The sequence below is a fragment of the Neolamprologus multifasciatus genome, chromosome 14 (genome assembly GCF_963576455.1).
Source record: "Neolamprologus multifasciatus chromosome 14, fNeoMul1.2, whole genome shotgun sequence".
Classification (NCBI taxonomy): Eukaryota; Metazoa; Chordata; class Actinopteri; order Cichliformes; family Cichlidae; genus Neolamprologus; species Neolamprologus multifasciatus.
In genome coordinates, this window is record NC_140452.1 from 15,628,571 (window position 1) to 15,638,512 (window position 9,942).

Consider the following 9,942-nt stretch of genomic DNA (forward strand, 5'->3'; position numbering starts at 1 on the left):
AATGAGGACGGCCTCAGCCAGCAACGCAGGCCCTGGTGTGGTGAAGATAGCTTCACAGGGAGCACTGGCCCTGGTGTAATGTGGATGGCATCAGCTAGCAACACAAGCCCTGGTGAAATGTGGATGGCATCAGCCAATAGCACAGGCCCTGGTGAAATGTAGTTGGCCTCAGCCAGTAGCACAGGCCCCGTTGTAATGTGGATGGCCTCAGCCAGTAGCACAGGCCCTGGTGTAATGTGGATGGCATGAGCCAACAACAGTGGCCCTGGTGTAATCTGAAAGTCCTCAGCCAGTAGCACAGTGTGTATGTGTATTGTGGATCGCATCAGCTAGCAACACAAGCCCTGGTGAAATGTGGATGGTATTGGCCAGTACCACAGGCCCTGGTGTAATGTGGATGGCATGAGCCAGCAACGCAGGGCCTGGTGAAATGAGGATGATATCGGTCAGCACCACAGGCCCAGGTGTAATGTGAATGGCATCAACGGGCAGCAGAGGCCCTGGTGGGGTGAAGATGGCCTCACAGGAAGCACTGTCCCTGGTGTAATGTGGATGGCCTCAGCCAACAACAACAGTGGCACTGGTGTAATGTGGATGGCATCAGCCAGTATCACAGGCCCTTGTGTATTGTGGATGGTTTCGGACAGCACCACATGCCCTGGTGTAATGTGGATGCCATCAACGAGTAGCACAGGCCCTGGTGAAATGTGGATGGCCTCATCTAACAACAGTGGCCCTGGTGAAATATAGATGGTATTGATCAGCACCACACACACTGGTGTAATGTGAATGGACTTAACAACACCACTGGCCCTGGTTAAATGAGCATGATATCGGTCAGCACCACAGGAAGCACAGGCCCTTGTGTATTGTGGATCGTATCAACCAGCAACACAAGCCCTGGTGAAATGTGGATGGTATCAACGAGTAGCATAGGCCCTGGTGAAATGTGGATGCATCAGCAACTAGCAGAGGCCCTTGTTCATTGTGGCTGGCTTTAGCCAGCAACATACGCCCTGGTGAAATTTAGCTGGCCTCAGCCAGTAGCACGGGCCCTGTTGTAATGTGGATGGCCTCATCTAACAACACTGGCCCTGGTGAAATATGTATGATATCGAGCACCACGTGTATGATATCGAGCACCACAGGCCCTAATGTGGATGGCATCAACAAGCAGCAGAGGCCCTGGTGGGGTGAAGATGGCCTCACAGGAAGCACTGTACCCGGTGTAATGCGGATGGTAGAAGCCGGCATCCCAGTCCCTGTTGTAATGTGGATGGCCTCAGACAGCAGCACAGGTCCTGGTGAAATGTGGATGGTATTGGCCGTGCTGCGAGGCGTGAATGTCGTAGGGCTGAGCGGAGATGGAAAAAAGATAACTTACAGGTCTCTTTACAAAGTTTAAGAGAGTGCTGGGCCTTATATCAGCTTACAATAAAAGAAGCAAAGCGGAAACACTTTGTAAACATTATTATGGTGAATTATCAGAAACCACATATATTGTTTAAGTCAATTGAGACTATTTTAAGCCCTCCCTCTGCTCTTAGATTTGAGCCTTCACTTGAAATGTGTGAAAAGTTTCTGCACTTCTTTATAAACAAGGTAGCCTCGGCTAGGGCGCGGATTATTTATCCCACATCTGACTCCTCTGATCTTCCAATTTGCTCAGCTGTCTTTCAACAGTTTGAGTCGGTTACTCTTGCTCAGCTACAGGAGGTGGTGGATCATTTAAAGCCTGTAGGCTCACCTTATGATCCTATCCCATCCCTTTTTCTGAAAGAAGTTTTTTTTCTACCATAGGTCCAACCATTTTAACCATTTTAAATAGCAGCCTTACTTCAGGTATAGTTCCAAAGAATTTCAAAGATGCAATTGTGCAATTCTAGCCCAGGTTTCTTAAGAAACCTTGGCTAGATAAAAACGCTGTTGAAAACTTTAGACCAATATCTAAGCTGCCCTTTTTAGCTAAAGTCTTGGAAAAAATTGTATATGACCAATTGATCTCATACTTGAATGCACAAAATGTTCAGGAGATTTTTCAATCTGGTTTTAAAGCAATGCATAGCACTGAATCAGCACTTTTAAGAATTTTTAATGATATATTTTTATCATGTGATTCTGGTGAAAGTGTCATTCTTATTTTACTCGATTTAACTGCTGCATTTGACACTGTAGACCAAGAAATTTTAATCTCGAGTTTGGAGCAGTGTGTCGGTATAACAGGTGTGGCTCTGAAATGGTTCAGGTCTTACTTAACAAATCGAACCTTTTCAGTTCGCTTAGGAAACTGTGAGTCCTTCCGTGCTCCGTTGTCTCATGGAGTACCACAGTTCCATTCTGGGCCCTATCCTGTTTTCACTTTATTTACTTCCATTGGGATCAATTCTTAGAAAGCACAGACTCTCGTTTCACTGTTATGCAGCTGACTGCCAGATTTATGTTCCTCTTAAAAAGAAACATGGGTCTTCTGTAAATCGTTTACAAACATGTTTGGAAGACGTCAAGTCGTGGTTGGCGCTAAACTTTCTTTGTTTTAATGATTCTAAAACTGAAGTAATGGTGTTCAGACCTGCCTCCACTGCTGTTCCGTGTGTTGATTTGCAATCCCTGAAATCATTCTGTAAACCAGAGATTGTTAATCTGGGTTTTAAAATGGATCCTGAGCTTAAGATTGAAAGCCAGATCGGGTTAGTTGTAAGGTCTAGTTTCTTTCATCTGAGGAAACTGGCTAAAATTAAGCAGACAGCAATTTGAAACAGTAATCCACGCTTTTGCAACCTTTCGGTTGGATTACTGTCCTCAGCCAGTAGCACAGGCCCTGTTATAACGTGGATGGCCTCATCTAACAACACTGGCCCTGGTGAAATGTGCATGATATCGGCGCATGTAACAGCAAGAAACGCACTGTCTTGATGAAAGAAAGCGTTTTTTTACAACTTCATATAAATAGCTGTAACTTTTGATAGAAGACTCAGACACACGTATTTATGGCTTTATCTTATAGAATTCAATATCCCCGAGCTGGGCTAATAGGTTTTGATTTTTCACAAAAAAAAGAGTATAAGTTTTCATCTCTTGAATAACAAATATGAAATAACAAATGAAATTATACTTATACTCTTTTTTTCGTGCGAGAAAAGCACTGGCCCCGGTGTAATGTTAATGGAATCAGCCAGCAACGCAGGCCCTGGTGAAATGTAGTTGGCCTCAGCCAGTAGCACAGGCCCTGGTGTAATGTGGATTGCATGAGCCAGCAACGCAGGCCTTGGTGAAATGTGGATGGTATCAGCCAGCAAAGTAGGCTCTGGTCAAATGTAGATGGCCTCAGCTGGCAACATACACCCTGGTGAAATGTAGTTGGCCTCACCCAGTAGCACAGGCCCTGGTGCAATGTGGATTTCCTCAGCCAGCAACACAGGCCCTGGTGTGGTGAAGATGGCCTCACAAGGAGCGCTGGCCGTGGTGTAATGTGGAAGGCATCCGGCAGTAGCCCAGACCTTTGTGTAATGTGGATGGCATCAACGAGTAGCACAGGCCCTTTTTTGTGGATGGCATCAGGCAGCAACACTGGCCCTTGTTTAATGTGGATGGTATTGGTCAGCACCACACACCCTTGTGTAATGTGGATGGCATCAACGAACAGCACAAGCCCTGGTGAAATTCAATATCCCCGTGCTGGGCAAACAGGTTTTGCAGCTGTTTGAGCTAAGATTTTTCAAGTTATTCACATAATGAAAACCTATACTTTGTATTGGGCGAGGTCCCCATTCAAATGCATGTAATCGTAAGAAACGCACTGGCTTTGAGGAAATAAAGCGTTTTTGTACAACTTCATATAAATAGCTGTAACTTTTGATAGAAGACTCAGACACACGTATTTATGGCTTTATCTTATAGAATTCAATATCCCCGTGCTGGGCAAACAGGTTTTGCAGCTGTTTGAGCTAAGATTTTTCAAGTTATTCACATAATGAAAACCTATACTTTGTTTCGGGCGAGGTCCCCATTCAAATGCATGTAATCGTAAGAAACGCTCTGGCTTGACGAAATAAAGCGTTTTTGTACAACTTCATATAAATAGCTGTAACTTTTGATAGAAGACTCAGACACACATATTTATGGCTTTATCGTATCAGATTCAATATCCCCGTGCTGGGCAAACAGGTTTTGCAGCTGTTCGAGCAAAGATTTTCAAGTTATTCAAATAATGAAAACCTATACTTTGTTTCGGGCGAGGTCCCCATTCAAATGCATGTAATCGTAAGAAACGCACTGGCTTGACGAAATAAAGCGTTTTTGTACAACTTCATATAAATAGCTGTAACTTTTGATAGAAGACTCAGACACACATATTTATGGCTTTATCGTATCAGATTCAATATCCCCGTGCTGGGCAAACAGGTTTTGCAGCTGTTTGAGCTAAGATTTTCAAGTTATTCACATAATGAAAACCTATACTTTGTTTCGGGCGAGGTCCCCATTCAAATGCATGTAATCGTAAGAAACGCACTGGCTTTGAGGAAATAAAGCGTTTTTGTACAACTTCATATAAATAGCTGTAACTTTTGATAGAAGACTCAGACACACATATTTATGGCTTTATCTCATAGAATTCAATATCCCTGTGCTGGACAAACAGGTTTTTCAGCTGTTTGAGCAAAGATTTTTCAAGTTATTCACATAATGAAAACCTATACTTTGTATTGGGCGAGGTCCCCATTCAAATGCATGTAATCGTAAGAAACGCACTGGCTTTGAGGAAATAAAGCGTTTTTGTACAACTTCATATAAATAGCTGTAACTTTTGATAGAAGACTCAGACACACGTATTTATGGCTTTATCTTATAGAATTCAATATCCCCGTGCTGGGCAAACAGGTTTTGCAGCTGTTTGAGCAAAGATTTTCAAGTTATTCACATAATGAAAACCTATACTTTGTTTCGGGCGAGCTCCCCATTCAAATGCATGTAATCGTAAGAAACGCACTGGCTTGACGAAATAAAGCGTTTTTGTACAACTTCATATAAATAGCTGTAACTTTTGATAGAAGACTCAGACACACATGTTTATGGCTTTATCTCATAGAATTCAATATCCCTGTGCTGGGCAAACAGGTTTTTCAGCTGTTTGAGCTAAGATTTTTCAAGTTATTCACATAATGAAAACCTATACTTTGTTTCGGGCGAGCTCCCAATTCAAATGCATGTAATCGTAAGAAACGCACTGGCTTTGAGGAAATAAAGCGTTTTTGTACAACTTCATATAAATAGCTGTAACTTTTGATAGAAGACTCAGACACACATAATATGGCTTTATCTTATAGAATTCAATATCCCCGTGCTGGGCAAACAGGTTTTGCAGCTGTTTGAGCTAAGATTTTTCAAGTTATTCACATAATGAAAACCTATACTTTGTTTCGGGCGAGGTCCCCATTCAAATGCATGTAATCGTAAGAAACGCACTGGCTTGACGAAATAAAGCGTTTTTGTACAACTTCATATAAATAGCTGTAACTTTTGATAGAAGACTCAGAAACACATATTTATGGCTTTATCGTATCAGATTCAGTATCCCCGTGCTGGGCAAACAGGTTTTGCAGCTGTTTGAGCTAAGATTTTTCAAGTTATTCACATAATGAAAACCTATACTTTGTTTCGGGCGAGGTCCCCATTCAAATGCATGTAATCGTAAGAAACGCTCTGGCTTGACGAAATAAAGCGTTTTTGTACAACTTCATATAAATAGCTGTAACTTTTGATAGAAGACTCAGACACACATATTTATGGCTTTATCGTATCAGATTCAATATCCCCGTGCTGGGCAAACAGGTTTTGCAGCTGTTCGAGCAAAGATTTTCAAGTTATTCAAATAATGAAAACCTATACTTTGTTTCGGGCGAGGTCCCCATTCAAATGCATGTAATCGTAAGAAACGCTCTGGCTTGACGAAATAAAGCGTTTTTGTACAACTTCATATAAATAGCTGTAACTTTTGATAGAAGACTCAGACACACATATTTATGGCTTTATCGTATCAGATTCAATATCCCCGTGCTGGGCAAACAGGTTTTGCAGCTGTTTGAGCAAAGATTTTCAAGTTATTCACATAATGAAAACCTATACTTTGTTTCGGGCGAGCTCCCCATTCAAATGCATGTAATCGTAAGAAACGCACTGGCTTGACGAAATAAAGCGTTTTTGTACAACTTCATATAAATAGCTGTAAACTTTTGATAGAAGACTCAGACACACATATTTATGGCTTTATCGTATCAGATTCAATATCCCCGTGCTGGGCAAACAGGTTTTGCAGCTGTTCGAGCAAAGATTTTCAAGTTATTCACATAATGAAAACCTATACTTTGTATTGGGCGAGCTCCCCATTTAAATGCATGTAATCGTAAGAAACGCACTGGCTTTGACGAAATAAAGCGTTTTTGTACAACTTCATATAAATAGCTGTAACTTTTGATAGAAGACTCAGACACACGTATTTATGACTTTATCTTATAGAATTCAATATCCCTGTGCTGGGCAAACAGGTTTTGCAGCTGTTTGAGCTAAGATTTTCAAGTTATTCACATAATGAAAACCTATACTTTGTTTCGGGCGAGCTCCCCATTCAAATGCATGTAATCGTAAGAAACGCTCTGGCTTGACGAAATAAAGCGTTTTTGTACAACTTCATATAAATAGCTGTAACTTTTGATAGAAGACTCAGACACACATATTTATGGCTTTATCGTATCAGATTCAATATCCCCGTGCTGGGCAAACAGGTTTTGCAGCTGTTCGAGCAAAGATTTTTCAAGTTATTCACATAATGAAAACCTATACTTTGTTTCGGGCGAGCTCCCCATTCAAATGCATGTAATCGTAAGAAACGCACTGGCTTTGACGAAATAAAGCGTTTTTGTACAACTTCATATAAATAGCTGTAACTTTTGATAGAAGACTCAGACACACATATTTATGGCTTTATCGTATCAGATTCAATATCCCCGTGCTGGGCAAACAGGTTTTGCAGCTGTTCGAGCAAAGATTTTCAAATTATTCACATAATGAAAATCTATACTTTGTTTCGGGCGAGCTCCCAATTCAAATGCATGTAATCGTAAGAAACGCACTGGCTTGACGAAATAAAGCGTTTTTGTACAACTTCATATAAATAGCTGTAAACTTTTGATAGAAGACTCAGACACACATATTTATGGCTTTATCTCATAGAATTCAATATCCCTGTGCTGGGCAAACAGGTTTTTCAGCTGTTTGAGCTAAGATTTTTCAAGTTATTCACATAATGAAAACCTATACTTTGTTTCGGGCGAGCTCCCCATTCAAATGCATGTAATCGTAAGAAACGCACTGTCTTTGACGAAATAAAGCGTTTTTGTACAACTTCATATAAATAGTTGTAACTTTGATAGAAGACTCAGACACACGTATTTATGGCTTTATCTTATAGAATTCAATATCCCCGTGCTGGGCAAACAGGTTTTGCAGCTGTTTGAGCTAAGATTTTTCAAGTTATTCACATAATGAAAACCTATACTTTGTTTCGGGCGAGCTCCCCCATTCAAATGCATGTAATCGTAGGAAACGCACTGGCTTGACGAAATAAAGCGTTTTTGTACAACTTCATATAAATAGCTGTAAACTTTTGATAGAAGACTCAGACACACATATTTATGGCTTTATCTCATAGAATTCAATATCCCTGTGCTGGACAAACAGGTTTTTCAGCTGTTTGAGCTAAGATTTTTCAAGTTATTCACATAATGAAAACCTATACTTTGTTTCGGGCGAGCTCCCCATTCAAATGCATGTAATCGTAAGAAACGCACTGGCTTGACGAAATAAAGCGTTTTTGTACAACTTCATATAAATAGCTGTAAACTTTTGATAGAAGACTCAGACACACATATTTATGGCTTTATCTTATAGAATTCAATATCCCTGTGCTGGGCAAACAGGTTTTTCAGCTGTTTGAGCTAAGATTTTTCAAGTTATTCACATAATGAAAACCTATACTTTGTTTCGGGCGAGCTCCCCATTCAAATGCATGTAATCGTAAGAAACGCACTGGCTTGACGAAATAAAGCGTTTTTGTACAACTTCATATAAATAGCTGTAACTTTTGATAGAAGACTCAGACACACATATTTATGGCTTTATCGTATCAGATTCAATATCCCCGTGGTGGGCAAACAGGTTTTGCAGCTGTTCGAGCAAAGATTTTCAAGTTATTCACATAATGAAAACCTATACTTTGTATTGGGCGAGCTCCCCATTTAAATGCATGTAATCGTAAGAAACGCACTGGCTTTGACGAAATAAAGCGTTTTTGTACAACTTCATATAAATAGCTGTAACTTTTGATAGAAGACTCAGACACACGTATTTATGACTTTATCTCATAGAATTCAATATCCCTGTGCTGGGCAAACAGGTTTTGCAGCTGTTTGAGCTAAGATTTTCAAGTTATTCACATAATGAAAACCTATACTTTGTTTCGGGCGAGCTCCCCATTCAAATGCATGTAATCGTAAGAAACGCTCTGGCTTGACGAAATAAAGCGTTTTTGTACAACTTCATATAAATAGCTGTAACTTTTGATAGAAGACTCAGACACACATATTTATGGCTTTATCGTATCAGATTCAATATCCCCGTGGTGGGCAAACAGGTTTTGCAGCTGTTCGAGCAAAGATTTTCAAGTTATTCACATAATGAAAACCTATACTTTGTATTGGGCGAGCTCCCCATTTAAATGCATGTAATCGTAAGAAACGCACTGGCTTTGACGAAATAAAGCGTTTTTGTACAACTTCATATAAATAGCTGTAACTTTTGATAGAAGACTCAGACACACATATTTATGGCTTTATCGTATCAGATTCAATATCCCCGTGCTGGGCAAACAGGTTTTTCAGCTGTTTGAGCTAAGATTTTTCAAGTTATTCACATAATGAAAACCTATGCTTTGTTTCGGGCGAGGTCACCATTCAAATGCATGTAATCGTAAGAAACGCTCTGGCTTGACGAAATAAAGCGTTTTTGTACAACTTCATATAAATAGCTGTAACTTTTGATAGAAGACTCAGACACACATAATATGACTTTATCTTATAGAATTCAATATCCCTGTGCTGGGCAAACAGGTTTTGCAGCTGTTTGAGCTAAGATTTTCAAGTTATTCACATAATGAAAACCTATACTTTGTTTCGGGCGAGCTCCCCATTCAAATGCATGTAATCGTAAGAAACACACTGGCTTGACGAAATAAAGCGTTTTTGTACAACTTCATATAAATAGCTGTAACTTTTGATAGAAGACTCAGACACACGTATTTATGACTTTAGCTTATAGAATTCAATATCCCTGTGCTGGGCAAACAGGTTTTGCAGCTGTTTGAGCTAAGATTTTCAAGTTATTCACATAATGAAAACCTATACTTTGTTTCGGGCGAGCTCCCCATTCAAATGCATGTAATCGTAAGAAACGCTCTGGCTTGACGAAATAAAGCGTTTTTGTACAACTTCATATAAATAGCTGTAACTTTTGATAGAAGACTCAGACACACATATTTATGGCTTTATCGTATCAGATTCAATATCCCCGTGCTGGGCAAACAGGTTTTGCAGCTGTTCGAGCAAAGATTTTCAAGTTATTCACATAATGAAAACCTATACTTTGTATTGGGCGAGCTCCCCATTTAAATGCATGTAATCGTAAGAAACGCACTGGCTTTGACGAAATAAAGCGTTTTTGTACAACTTCATATAAATAGCTGTAACTTTTGATGGAAGACTCAGACACACATATTTATGGCTTTATCGTATCAGATTCAATATCCCCGTGCTGGGCAAACAGGTTTTGCAGCTGTTCGAGCAAAGATTTTCAAATTATTCACATAATGAAAATCTATACTTTGTTTCGGGC